The sequence below is a fragment of the Spodoptera frugiperda genome, chromosome 4 (genome assembly GCF_023101765.2).
Source record: "Spodoptera frugiperda isolate SF20-4 chromosome 4, AGI-APGP_CSIRO_Sfru_2.0, whole genome shotgun sequence".
NCBI lineage: Eukaryota > Metazoa > Arthropoda > Insecta > Lepidoptera > Noctuidae > Spodoptera > Spodoptera frugiperda.
The window spans coordinates 3979230-3994824 of record NC_064215.1 but is presented as its reverse complement, the minus strand read 5'-3'; the positions used below and the strand labels follow the sequence as shown (position 1 = coordinate 3994824).

At 35.9% G+C, this 15595-nt stretch overlaps 1 protein-coding gene across 1 annotated transcript in view; it reads left to right on the top strand.

Annotated features, from left to right (window-relative positions):
* Positions 1 to 15595, top strand: part of LOC118272334 (rab11 family-interacting protein 4A) — an 87410-nt gene that overhangs the window by 16098 nt on the left and 55717 nt on the right. The window contains exon 2 of the mRNA XM_035588727.2: positions 13068 to 13113. The gene's annotated coding sequence lies outside the window, so the exon portion shown is untranslated. The remainder of the gene's footprint in view (positions 1 to 13067; positions 13114 to 15595) is intronic.

The window sequence follows — 15595 nt, the reverse complement described above, 5'->3', positions numbered from 1 at the left end:
TAAATATCCCGTCTCAAGTTCTAATAATACTTAGTGTCCCATTTATTACCTTTACCCTTAGTACGAGTTTACTTTACGTTTAAACTTTTAAAGTAATCGAAACGAGAACGCGTTCGGCACTCTGATTGGCCGGCTCGAATAAACCAACCAATCAGAACGCTGAACGCTTTTAAACGTAAAGGAAACTCGTACTAAGGGTACCTGTCTATTTTCGGACAAATTAATTTGACACACGTGAGGTAATGGCGACGACAGCGTTTAATGATCGTCATTCATTAATTAATATTGTGTTCTGTCAAATATTATGACTTAACAACTATGAGGGATAGACATGCGACATATTTTTTTGTAGATTTCGAGACTTATTGTCTTTGAAATAAGAAGTTTGGTGTGTATTGGATAGGCTCTTACTGAATGGGAGAGACTAATTGTGTGGGCTTAGTTTATTAAAACTTAATGTGCAGTTAGTGAACTCGAAAGCGCTAAACGATACCAGCGCCCTCTGCGCAAGGAAATTACAGGACTTATCTATGAAAAAATAATTTATTTCATGATTTCTGATGAATGGTAATATTTTTTAAAAGGCCAGTAACGCACCTTAACTCATTTGGTGTTGCGAGTGTCTATGGGCGGCGCTGATCGCTTGCCATCAGGTGACTCGTCTAACTCGTTTGCCACCTATTCCATAAAAAAAACAAATGAAATTTTGTTCAGATACTACAGAGAGAGAAATATGTGTCAAGTTTACATCTACCTAACTAAAAATATGTATTATGTCAAATTGTTATCATATCGAATCAGCCTAGAAACTGAAGATCAAAGGCTATCTATATTATCAAATAAAATAAGATAATAAAAAACGTGTTATGATAAAGAAATCATTCAAACGATCTTCAGATAAAGAAAACCGCAACTCTTTCATCACGCGGCCTTGCATAAAACACATGCTTTTAAATGAAATTGCATTGCATTGGGTAAATCTACTATCTACTAGGATTCAAAAAGTTTTTAGAAATAGATTAGAATCTGGAGTGAGTACTATGGTTGCATGTGCCAGTAGAAGTAGAAATATGCAAGGCGGTAGAGGGCGCCTTAGACGAACATATAGAGACCAGATTGGCGATATATTAAAGAAGGGCCAAATTAAAAGTACATACGTTGCTGGCCTTTTGGGGGTTAGAAATTGGAGAGTTATTGGGAATCGGGGATTGGGAAGGAGGGTAACCTCCTGTAACTCTCGCCTCCGTTAACCTCACTCACACAACGCAAGCGTTATTTCACGCCGGTTTTCTGTGAGGCCGTGGTATCACTCCGGTCGAAGCATGACTTCTACACCTTAATTCTTGTATTATGTACATGTATTCTACATATAAACACCTATACCCACACTTCATGGTAACATTATGGAGTAAATCAAACATACGTGGGTTCTATTCTAAATGACGACACAAAGAAGTGACACAACTATGTATGTATGTATGTACATTATATCGATCGTCTCATTGTTTGCCATACAGTTAGTGTGTTCCCGCGGCTTTGCTTGCAAATTGCAAATTAACCGTAACGTACCGTTGTCGACCTTCTCTTAACGTTTTTGTGTTGTCAATGCAATGCTCATTTTAACATATATTTTTAGATGATTATTTCATTTAGCTTTGTTTACTGTTTGTGGTTTTTTTTTTAAACATGAATAGTGTCATTGTGGCCAGTATACGGATTGTTCAAATAGAATGTCATGCTGACTAGAATACTGAATACACTAAACTTATATTTAACTAATTATTAGTTTAAAATGCAATACCAGATGAGAAAATTATGTAGTTAGTGTTTTTTGGACATACCTAATTTTTTTCTTAAAAAATGTTAGCCTATCACTAGGATTTTCTCCTGTGTCGTGGGTTCTTTTACAAACATACAAGTTCACATACACATAACACCCAGACCCGAAACAACAATTTCTGGATCACAAAAAGAGTTGCTCCGTGCAGGAATCGAAAGCGCTACACATTGCGTGGCAGTAGGATGCCCAGCCACCGCGGCAACCATGCAATCAGTTTTTTTTTTTTTTTTTTTTTTTTTTTTTTTTTTTTCTTAAAAAATCGTTGCCCCACACTAGGATTTTCTCCTGTGTCGTGGGTGCGTTTACAAACATACAAGTTCACATACACATGACACCCAGACCCGAAACAACAATTTGTGGATCACACAAAGAGTTGCTCCGTGCGGGAATTGAACCCGCTACCCGTTGCGCGGCAGCCAGTTGCCCAGCCACCGCACCAACCGTGCAGTCAAGTTAATGGCTAATGATTAGTAAGGTACGTAGGGTAATTTGTAAATCACAGTACAATACTAATAAAAGTATAGCGTGACAAACAGAATACTATTTTAACCACATTACAAACAAACAAGTCAAACAAATGAATCGGCTGACGTCATGGAATATTAAAAATTAATATAAATATTACTAGGTAAGTAGGTATAATGCTAATGATTGCCAAGAAATCTCCAAACAAAATAACGTAGTAGTAACGTAACGTAACGCCTTTTATCCCCGAAGGGGTAGGCAGAGGTGCACATTACGGCTCGTAATGCTGCTGTACAATGTACACCCACTTTTCATCATTTGTGTTATAAGTCCCATGTAATAGGGGGTGAGCCTATTGCCATATACTGGGCACTATTCCAGGCTCCGTGCTACTACTAAGCAATTTTCGAAAAACCGCAAAAAAACACAGTAATTCTTTGCCCCAACCCGGGAATCGAACCCGAGACCTCCTGACCGGCGACCACTCGACCAACGAAGCAGTCTTGAAACGGAGTAGAAATAAATATTATTAAATTTATTTATTTGGTTTCCAAATCAGCTGTTATTAATTTGCTGTCGTGGTTAAGCAGGTACGAGTATGTAAAATTCAAGGTGATACCAAACACTTATGTGTGAAGGTTCGTTCGATTTGCTAGTTCAATAAAAAGCTTGCTAAACATGAAAATAAAAAAACACTTAACGTTTATAGGAAGATCCGTATGTATCTGTAAGAGTTAAAGACTAAGTTATAATAAAAACTAAAAAGTATTTTTTTATGGTATAAGCCGGTAAACGAGCAGACGGATTACCTGATGGTAAGCAATTGCTGCCGCTCATGGACATCCGAAGCACTAGACTACAAGTGCGCTGCCAGTCTTTCGTGGGTTAGGAATTTAATTGTTGTTGGAGAATCGGGGCTAGTGAAGATTGAGAAGGGGGGCAATTGAGCCTAATAATATTGTACCAAGATGTATATGTTTGTTTTAACTAAAGGTCGCTTCTCGGGAAAGAACATAAACTGTAAAAGGAGAAAAGCAACTAAGTTTGAAAACACTTAAAAGGACCGCGGATAACAAGTCTTTGTAGTAACCGAAGAATATATACAAACATATCTGTTTCGTCGTATCCTCATCATGTTCAACTACATATATATTTTTAATCTCTAACTTAAGAGATGGAGGAAAACCCAAGAACCAAACACTGGATGACCGTGAACGATTAGACACTGAAGACTTAAAACTACAACAGTCACAATTAGACTAAGAAATAAATTTCAAACAATACCTCATTGATAAAACAAACAGAATACATGTGACTATAGATACTAATGTCAAGCAATACAATGAACTAGGTGAGAAACCTTGATCTTTAATACGTAGCCATTACGTGTTTGAAAACGCTAGGACGTGCCAAATGTCCATTCCTACTAAGACACATGTAGGTGACGAAGAAAATGTTTAAAGGCTAATAAATAATATGGAAACTGCTAGGCTATTCTGTAATGTTTAACACGTTAACTGCCACGTAGGTTACCGGTGACCTACGTTAGTGGAGGATTTGCCTTCAACAGTTTTCTAATGGCAGTTAAAGGCTTAACTCGAAGTGAGCTCAATCGCATCCTCACCCGTCATTGGTCAAGATTATTCTCACAACCAATAACACGGCTGACCGCGATCAAGTTCCCTTCGCTCTTTCGAATTGAAAGTTACAAAATAGCATGCTATTGAAACTAACGATAACAAACAAGAAATAGAAATGAAGTAGAAAATCTTGTACTCATATCTAATGAACATTGTAGAATAGAAGGACTCGTGTTTTAATTCAATGTTGGAATATATTACTTTGAACCTATGTAGTAGACAGTAACAAGACAATGTTTCTTGTAAACTATAGGAAAGGAATACCATGTTTTGAGACGCGAATTGCCATACACAAAACACTACAAGCTATTACTAAACACTACTAGTGTTCTATAAAAGTATAATAATATTGATCAACTGAAAAGGTTAAATAAAAATTCTACCATTACAAGATAACTTAAAGAGTAGTCATTTCAAGAAGCATCTAACGAATTTATTGAACACTCCTAAAAATGACAACTTATAAGATGATCATGAATATTTTTCAAGCTAAACACTAAAACAGAAAGATACAAAACAAAATGTCAACACATATTGTACCAAACGACCCACGTTTAGCTCATAAACAACAACAATTTCGTACTTAAATAAATAACGAAAGACTCGATTCACGAACGGCCACAAACCTCCTAAATGACCTAGAATCATGAATAGAAAAGCTTGAATGCCCTACAAAGGGTTTCCATAAAGTAACACTGTTGTTTCCGTTTGCCCTACAAAACAGAACTATGCAATCAATACCAATGGGTCGATGGCCTTACAACCTTATATGGAACGAGGTATTTACTGAAACATGCCTTGAAAACAGTCCATGTTATGTATATGTACGTAATTTGTTACTGCAATGTTTTTTGTCGTGAAGGAACTGTTTTTGGTGCCAATTTCATTAGTAACGTTTGGGGATATGTCACTGTTTCCAACGTGTGTCGTGTTCTCGGTATTATGTTTGGTAAATTTCTTCTGATTTTGCTCTGTTTTACTAGTTAAAATATTAGTACCTCTTGATCCATTGGAGTTAGTTCGAAATATATTATTATCGCCTGCATCTATAGGCTTTCTATATCCGCGGTAGACCTGACGTGACGGGTTGCCGTGGCTCCGGTTCGAAGGGCAGGACTAGTCCTTCTCTAAAATCCACCCTGTTTCTACAAAAGTGAGTTTAAGTGTCTGACATTCCCTTTTGCCTTACTCAAGATAGGAGATGCATGCATTGGATGACATTTCCCCTCAAAAAAGAAAATGCTTCCTGCATACTTATTTTAGTTACAAATAAACTAAGTTCTCGTTCTAAACTAAGTACTAAATTCGTACTAAGTTCTGTTTTGTATTCCTGTCTCTTATTTCTTAATCACTACACTAGTAAGTAATTTAATTTAACTTAGATCAAAACCAACGTACCCAAGTAAGCGTTTCTAGATGCTATTCACCTCTTTGTGTTTCCATTTCATCGCAGTAGCTTATTCGTCTGTATAAGGCTCAAAGACGTCAGAAGCAGTTAATCAACTTTATTAACACTTTAAACTTGCAAAAAATAAACGCGTCAAACATTTTGCTTCGGGGAAAACACATTTACGTAATTCTGCTTTCGTTGAACATTTAGGCTTTAAAGTATTTAATTTAGGAATAACTTAAGGAGAGAATTTATAAATATTTTTTAAATACTTACACAACTTTATTGCGCTAGCATAAAGTTTAATTGAAGATAACCACAATTTTGTACTACGAACTTAATTCCAAAATATCCAAATTGAACCTTATGGTACCATACTTCTTACATCTAAATTCAATTATTAATAGAAACAAAGCCAAAACAATTATGTTACGTCCAAAACTAACCACTACGACAAACGTTTTATTTTTACACGGAAGAACCACACCCGTGCTCGTAAAATAGTTATATTTTGTTCGTCATAAACGATCCTTAACACAACCATATTTCAACTCAGCTGTTTCAAACAAAAATAGTCTTAATGACACTGAATTTAATGACTCAATAGTAATTAAATCAGGAGAGCAATAAACACTTGAAATTAATGAATGGACGCTCTTACGTAAATGTGTTTTATGGCTTAAAGTCCACTGCATCTATCGACACTAGTCTAGAATTAATGTTGCTCAGAATCTTAATTACTTGTTGCCTAGGATTCTTTCGTTTGAGAACTCTATCTTACTTCATTTTTTGCTATCTATAACCTTACTTGTAACAATTTATGATCCAGAACTCATAATGGCTTGCGCAAAAGTTTATATTTCGTCTATTTCTTTATTCATTATCATAATTGCTTTGTTATTTCATTAGCATACATGTTTCATATTGAATTTCATGTACAGCTAAAGCAAAATGCTGACGGAATTAGCATTATTCTGAAGCGATGTACTATCTCAGTATGGTAGACATTTGGACGCCGTCCTCCGAAAATAGCAAGCATTAATAGTAGACTTTATTTCTCAGTACTATTTCGCATTGAGTGAAATACGAGCAATTCATGTGTCCAGGCTTTTGGATCGTCGCCAACTGTTTGCCAACGATATAGGCCTTTACTAGAAGATTTATGAAATTAGAAAGTGTTACGTCATACCATTCTGTCATCTCTAAACGCCTATCAATTTTATTTTAAACTGAGTTTACTAGCTCATCTACTAGTCTTAATCTATTTCTGGCTGTATTTTTAAATGTCGTTACTTATTGGAGACTAACATCACAATAATGCAAAGGAAATGAAATTAATCCCTTTTTCTCCCACTTAAATGGCATCATGCATTTTACCCAAGGCTCGGAACCGGTTTAAAAAATACCGGTTAATACCGGTTTATATCGGTTTTCCTCCGAACTTTTCTTAAGAACGTGAACATTAAAGAACTTTATTTTAACCTAAATTAACCGGTTTATTCGACGAGGGGCATGTCGGTACACGCGTTGAAATATTATTATTGAAATAAGCTGAACAGCGCGCGGCGTTTCTTTGATGTGCGTCGTATTAACCGGTTTTTATTGCTCTAAACCGGTTAATCCGAAAAAACCTTTATGAAAATACTGTTCCAAATACCGGTTTAAAAAAACCGGTTTCGCGAACGAAACCCAATGTAAAGGTTTTGCGTACAAGTACATAATAACGGTTTGAAAATTTAACCGGTATCCGAGCCTTGGTTTTACCAACACTTTGATAGTCATCTAATATCATTTTACAATCACCAAATATCTAATAGACACCACAGTTTCGAGTAACGACTGCTATATGAGTAAGTTTAGCTATCGTAACAAGAATCCATTGGGAAATGTCAATTTTCACAATCGTCACGCGATGCTCTCATATGAAACATATATACGCAACTCGGCTACTAGCAACTTGGCTGTTACTTGATACCTGACAAACCCGTTCACCTCAATTGGAAGCTATCCGTTTCCCATAGCTTGCAACGAACCCTACACTTAGTTTAAGTACTTAAGTAGAAAATATTTATCCTCTCCGTGACTCATAATTAGGTGTGTGCTCCTTAAGCTTTTGCAATTACTTCACAGCTAGAGTCAAGTTTAAGTTATCCATTTACGGGTATTGCTGGCGAGTATGGTTTAGCTTTATCGACGTCGTTATTTACACACATAACTCCATTTTTAATTATATTTCCATTACCTACCTATGTATTTTCTTCAATCACTATCTAACCAACAGAACTAGAAAAAACAACTAGATGCTTCATCGTTTAAGACACCTCCAGTTTTACTTATTGTAATAAAACCTATATTTAAACTATCCTACGAAAAGTATATTATCTCATCCATAACATCCTCAGCCTCTTTAATCAGATGAACGAAGATTTATATGTATATCAAACCTCCTTCGTAAGACGTACCATCGATTTGAAATACGAACTTGGCAAAGTCATGCATCAAATGCACTCACGCGCCTGTGATCAGCGATCAACGGTTTTTATCTACATTTTGTTCTCTGATCTAACAGCTGATTAATGAGATTTAATTGCATGTTCTGTATTATTTTGTCTTTCAAATTAATTGCTTGAACACGCAATATTTGAAAATTTGTAACTATTTTTAAACATGTCGCTGTTTTGTTGTGGAAAATTTGCTCCGGCTTTGAAGACTCTAGTCTGTTTTTCCGATAATCTGTAAGTGTTTTTCCAACGTGTGTCATGTTCATGAATTAAAGAATATATTTATGAGTGCGATTCCTCTATTGCAAAATCTAATACTAAATATTTATCGGATTTATTCATTATCCATATGTTTTCGCATAAGAAACAAAATGTCTTCACAGTTAGTTGAGCCGTTCCAAATCCAGATACTATTTTTTTCAATGTCGATAGGGCATTAAAATTAGTTCTACTGTGTTAAAATCCAAGGTAAAAATATTTCATGACATGCTTAAAAATATCCATTGTACAATGGAAATAAATAAAAAACTATTCGTGGAAATTACACTCGTTACAAAAATACACGCGTGGTAACAAAAATACACTGTTTTGACGCACTCGATACGTATTTCTGGAAATAGTGGTATCTATATTTAGATCGGATTCGAACCAATTATATTGATTGGTATTTTATTTTTGTTCTGTATTCGTTTAGTAAATAGGATAGGAAGTAGTCTTTTACTTATACATAAATTTAATATTTAAGAACAGATTACAGATAGATCACTAATTACCCATATTAAACTATGATTCTTCCACAGCCGGCACATACATTGATAGGCAAAGGCTTAAAAATCTTTTCACTAATGGACGGTCCATTATTGTTAATTTTTAGCATGTAGAGTATAAATCTAATGTAGGAACACTGTTGTTTACCATTTGGTGTATGTGTCGTAAAACAACATTCCTAATGATGAATTATTTAGAGTTAAACAGAATTGTAAGCTTGCCAACTATTTGCGAAATGTGAAAGCCAAACAAACGTCCTTCACCAAAAGTATTTAGTCTAAAACAATATCAGAAAAAGTAGAGTTATTATTAGAAACAATACTAATTCTAGACGAGATCTATCTTTTACTGATAGGAATCAGAAAACTCAAACTTCACATAAGCCAGTATCTAATTAACCAAAAATCACGATTTATTCACGGATTAATGAAGAAAAGTTCTACTAGGTTCGAGTCCCAGAGGGACTCTTCATCATGAGCAACGTGTGCAGACGCGACGACGTAGTAAGTTTCACAATGGTTATTATAAAAATAAAGCCAATACTTAGTGTCTCTCCACGTTGATTAAATCTAAGAAACTATTAACTTCACACTGAAGATGATAATGATACAGCACAAATGGCAATCCGAAAAGACAATGAGGTAAAATTCAAGGTTAAAGTTAGGATGGGTTAAAAGAAATAACAACTTGTGACTAGAATTGATAAAAAGACGGAAAGAGGTTGACTCCAAGTCATATACGTCACCGCAAAGGAAACCTTACTTGCAAATTTTAAAACTTTAGTTTAATGATGCGAGGGCACCATATTCGGTAATGACGTCACCATTTCAAACCGAATCCGCCCACAATAGTTAAATAACCTTTTCAATAATGATCATGACTAATTGACACGTCACGAAGGCATTGAGTCCGCTTAAACCCGATATGGTATGTTTGTAGGCGCCTAGCATAATAATCATGATTCCAAGAACTTTGAGCTTTGTGGAATTAACAATAACGATCATTATGGAATCAATTACTATTTTATATATGTCTAGGTAACACTACTCGTTACTCACTTTCCACAAATACTTGTAGTGTTGTTGTAATTATTACGTGGTTACTGTTCTTCAAGATTGTTGTTCCTGGATTAAAGATTTTCACTTTTCGACTTATCGTTTTAGTGTCCCATAACGTCCAAAAGACTAATATAACTTGCTGTCTTCTCCTTAACTACAAATAACCAACGTGACTTTTCGGAGTTATATGTACTTTGTAAGCGTATTTAGACACTACTCACTAACTAAAGGAAAGCATCGTGAGGAAACCTCGGCTTAAAATCTCTAAATATAAGTTTTAAATACACAACCCGCATTGAGTAAGCGTGGTGATTAATGCCCGAACCTTCTCCTTGTAAGAAGAGACCTATGCTCAACAGTGGCCACTTATAGGCTGTGATGTATAATTTCTTTGCCTCCTCCTTCTCCTCATTGGCAATCATAAACTGTTTAAACAAGTCAACATAAAAATATAGACACTCCATTAAATAAACAAAATTGAATTAGTTAGACGGTGCGACACAATGTCAAGTTTATCACGTTCCCTCTTCCTTAGATTGTAGCCGTTATCACCGTCTTTAAGGTCAACGTGTATTACTTCCGATACATTGAAGTGCACTGTCTACACACTCACAATAACCATAAAACTCTTGACAATGTTCATCTAATTCATTTACTTGAAGAACGTTGTTCAGGATTTTATGTTGCTTTGATCATCTTTAGGTTAAAATTGTTAATAGTTAATGGTAATGAAAGGATTACCTGCCTAATAATTATAATTTATTCGTTCGCAAACATCTGCTTCTTTGCATGGAGTATGCAAAGCCTACCCAAAAATCTGTTTAATCTTCAAGTTATTGCCTCGTCACCATTTTTCCTTAGTCAGGTAGAAAATGTAAAATGTTTTTTTTTTTAACGTTGCCCCACATTAGGATTTTCTCCTGTGTCGTGGGTGCGTTTACAAACATACAATTTCACATGCACATGACACCCAGACCCGAAACAACAATTTGTGGATCACACAAAGAGTTGCTCCGTGCGGGAATCGAACCCGCTACCCGTTGCGCGGCAGCCAGTTGCCCAGCCATCGCGCCAACCGTGCAGTCAACCTTTCCAATATATCATGCATTATTTTAAACTGGTCCCTACGTCCCACGTCCTTTGTCCCAAAGATTCGTATAATTGACATCAGTAATGTTTTTTCCATCCCGATTGTGACTTTCTATTTTAACATAATATTTCTACAAACACACTTTTAAACTGGTTAACGTCCAGACCATACATGTAATACAAACTCCAGTTTTTTTCAACCTTTTTCCCACTTGCAACCAGCACAAAACAATTAAAAGAGACGTTTATATAAGAAGTGACAGTTGAGGAACTACAAATGATTGCCTCTGTGAATCAGAGCGGTCTCGCGATGGTGAAGTTCCACAGATAATCCGTGGACCGTGAACAAGTGGATCACTATGATTTACTAACACTTGGTTAAGAACTCAAAATTCTGGGCCATGAAGAGTTATGTCTAGGAAGAATATTAATCAAACCGTAGCAATTGTAGAATGAGAAGTACGCGAACGAAATCAGAACTGTTGATTCATAGTATTCAGGCCTTTCAATAAGACCATTACATGCACTTTTATACACGGTCGTCGTTAAGTCACAACTTCCATCTGAATATCATCAACCTAATGACCTGTGCAGTAAAACCACTATGTCCAAACAGTCATATTAATGATAAGCTCGCTTATGATGTATGGAATGCGGTTACTGACCACCATTTTGACTTTGTACTACACTGAAAAGTAGCTCATATAGTGAGTTTAAATCAAGTTTACCTTTAAGTTTATTTTTATGATGAAACATATATGTCCTGAACCAAAGCCCCGATCTCTCTGCCAAAATTGTGTTGCTGATAATATAATCTTCTACCAAGTTTTGTTTTATGTGGGCCCTTTCAAAGGGCTCTATTTGGTCCCCAGTTATCATCGTTACCATTTCTTTTAACTAGTACGGAGAAATCGATTAAAACCACGATGGTAAGATTGTAAGTAGTTGTAATTCATTCATAGAACCGCCAAAAGAAATCTTGTTATTACGGGTTTGGAATTCCAAAAGTCGTATAACAGAGCAACTGTTTACTAACAATACACCGACAATTAGTACGCAGTACGCACTTACAATGGGCTTGAAAACAATTCCACTTGCATTCAGAACCACTCATTTCACTATTTGTCAACAACACCAAAAATCTAACTTATCTCAAGAAACTTTAAACACTGTCTCATTGAGAAGAGGACCACTTACTAAACTGCAATATTGATGGCCAACCTAAGTCGGATAATAAAAGCCATGATGAAACACCGTAGCTAATTGAAACATTAAAACTAAAGACTAACGATGTTCCACCTTGTTAAATCATCCTAAATCCCATCATTCATTATTTTTTTATTAATCTGTAACAAGCCAATGCTCCAATTCACCGCGCTATTAAAGAAAAAAGGGCTTATCAGATTTATTATACCTAGTTACTGGACAATTGGGCATTCATGGATTTTTAATCGGTAATTCACAATTCAACAATCGGCAGGGCGTACCGCAGTACCAGCCACGGATTTCACAACAAATTACGACACACATACCGAAATGCAATTGATACCAGTGACATGGATCGCAAGCACACCGCGACCGGCCACTGGCCTTACCTTACCGTACCTGCACTCTACATACATAAACATCATAACATTACACCAACGCTAACAAGAACTAACCACAAAAGAAAGCCATCTTCACGCACGACTTACATCGATCTCACAATTTGATCTCAGAATATGAAACGTGACAGAAATTGAAATTTGTTTGGCAGCAAAAATGGAACGCGTCACTCAAACACAATATTGCAGTATTGCGCAAATTCCAATACTCGTAAACTAGCTCTGGTTTACTATTTAACTGGATAAACATTTATGCAACTTACCCTGTTATTATAGGATTCAATTTTAAATGGCAGTAATGGAATTCTTGTTAGTAAGGCAATGATGGGTCTGAGTCATAATAATGTGATGTTAAACTCGGACTAAAGGTGCATAGAAAAGCTTTAAGATAAAATAAAGAAAAGGAAACTATGTACTTAATATTCCAAAAGTAAATGTAGATGTTAGTTTGCCGCAAAGTTACGGTAAAATTCTGTTTCCTAATCTTACATCTACTACGAGACACGTTCTAATCTCAGAAATAGCATCCGTAAGACAAACGAAGTAGTTTTGCACTTCTATGACCTTTCAACGGCACGCAAACGCAAACTCCGCTTGCGACCAATCGGAATTACTATAAAAAGACATAGAATTGCCATTCTGTGTAATAATAGAAACTAATGGAACAATCCAGAACCAAAATCATGTTGATAATGTTTGTCTTCTCTTCCAGATTCCGCATCCCGTCGAATTTATTTCGAGAGCTGGACTAAATACTGGTAAGCACTTAATTTTATGGTTGGTTAGCAGTAAAATCAGTAATGCGAAGGAATTCCGGTCACGTCTCCAACATCCGTCACCGCACATCCTCGCTCGAACATTCGTTTTTATACGACGACAGAGAAGCCATATCCTCGGACGATAGGGAATGCAAAAAATCCGGAAAAATAATTTACTAAAATAGATTTATTTAATGAAACCTTTGAATTCGTAATGAGATGAGTATTATACAATAGTTGGTGGATTTTTTGCACAGTTTTTGTAGTTGGTGTGACGAATGTGCAACGTAGAACGGCCATGGTTGCGCAATTTGAGGTCGATGGCTCCCGGCTCCCACCGCTATCGATCTACTAAACTGTTTATTCTTTTATTGATGCTGGTACACTAACTAGGCTGGTAACCACTGATTAACACTAGCTGTTCTTTTTTTTAATATTCATCGTTTAGAAAGTAGAAACATCGACAGCTGCCTTACGACTCGTGATGCGTAAACAAGCGTGGATGTAGAATCTTCAGCGTTTTCTATAACTGCCTCTCAAAGTGAGATCTGAGATTCTAAAAACCAGATTTTTTATACCGAACGTGAGTTGAAATTCTCGCCAAAGGAAATGGCGTGTCTATTGCCATTGGATCTCAAGGCCAGTCGTTATGCAAATTAGTATGATGCATGTGTTTTCGGTCTATTTGATTTCTATTCTGTTTCTCGAATAGTGTCTATTGGCAAACGCGAGTCAGTTTAGCGTTGCGCGACTGACTATCGGTGAATTGATTCAGTAACTGTGTTTTTTGGCTGAGTTGCTTCAAATCGGAGATCAGTACAATGCACATAACAACAGAATCGGTACGAAAGAGGTCTTTTGTATCTAAACAATCGCGGAGTTTCTTCACGACAACGCCAAATATCTCTAAACAATCTTCTTGCAAAAGTAAATAAAGATGGCATTATACTTTATCAAATCGATTTCACGTCATTTTCTAGATAAATCTGTAAAAAATATAATACCCACAGATTGCGTTGGTGTAATTTGAACGTAATAAATCGATAACATGATACTTTCTATTAAATAGATATTGGACACAATGATGAAATATCAATTCACTGAAGTGAACTCGATTACCAAAATTCTGAAAAATGGTTAATAGGAACTGACGTTAATAAACAGTTTTTGGGAATGTATTTTATCTGATGTTACGAATTTTGGTGTTCACATCCTAATGGCTTATTTGAAAAATGTATCGAATAATCCGGCTAAGCTAAGCAGACATGTTGCCCTCTTACGAGCCACTTGCAATGCAGCATTGTCAAAAAAGGGAAGTATCCACTTTTTACCTAGAAGTACAAAATAGGAAAGACACATCTTACAGAAATCAGGAAATCCTGAGAGATCAACTCTTTAAAAGTGATCTTTAGAGGTGAAGTGACAGCCATTTTCCTCTCACACAAAATCGATTAGTTATGTCCGAAAAATAATAAGACGAGCAGTTGATTATGGAAAAATAAACAAACACAAAGATAAATAAACAAGCAATAATTATAATATCTTCATTATAAGCACTTTCGCCATTACCAATTACTTTGTAGCTGTGACGAATCATAATTTCCTAATTAAGTACCTAATTCCGGCTTCCAAGCATTTTATATGCATGCTAGTTGCACCGGTTACTATTTAAAGTAAGACAGGACTTTCAGTTGCATTAATATGACTAGTTTTTGCTAGGAAATGCTTGGTTGCACCTATATGTTTGGCTAAAAACGTTCATACATCGATACCTAATTGGTGTAAAGTTGACACCTAATTGCTATAAAGGGTGTCTCCATTTAGATGTAAAATTAGATGATTTACTTTCCTTACTTGCTTTTCTTACTCTGCCTCGTTGGCCGGGACAAGGGCTCTCGAGTTTGATTCCCTTGTCGGGCAAAGTATTACCAGGCTTTTTGAAAATTTCTCAGTAAGTAGTGGCACAGAGTCTGAAATTGTGCTCAATATATAACAATAAGCTCACCCCCTATTACATGGGACTTGTAACAAAAATGGTAAAAGTGACAATACATTGCATAGCGGCATTACGTGTCGTAATGTGCACCTCTACCTACCCCTTCGGGGATTAAATGCGTGACGTTACTTTTATTAGTTTTCAGTAAAAGTTCGATATCTTCTACTATCATAATATGTATTATGTAAAGACAATCGTCATTATACCTATGTAACCATATGTTTTTACCATTTAGAATGTTAGTTGACAATAACTGTTCTTACAAGTATTTCCATTAATCTCTTTCCTGATCTTTCTCTCTTTCTACATTATTATTACACATGTACCCATTATTAAAATAATAAACTGTATTTTCATGCCAACATGGAATCATTGCATCGTCAGTCGTGTTTCACTATTATTGATGCTCATCATAACGATAACATCATTTTTCCGCAACACTTTAAGTAACTCATGTGAAACTAAATTCCCGGAACGCTTTCGATA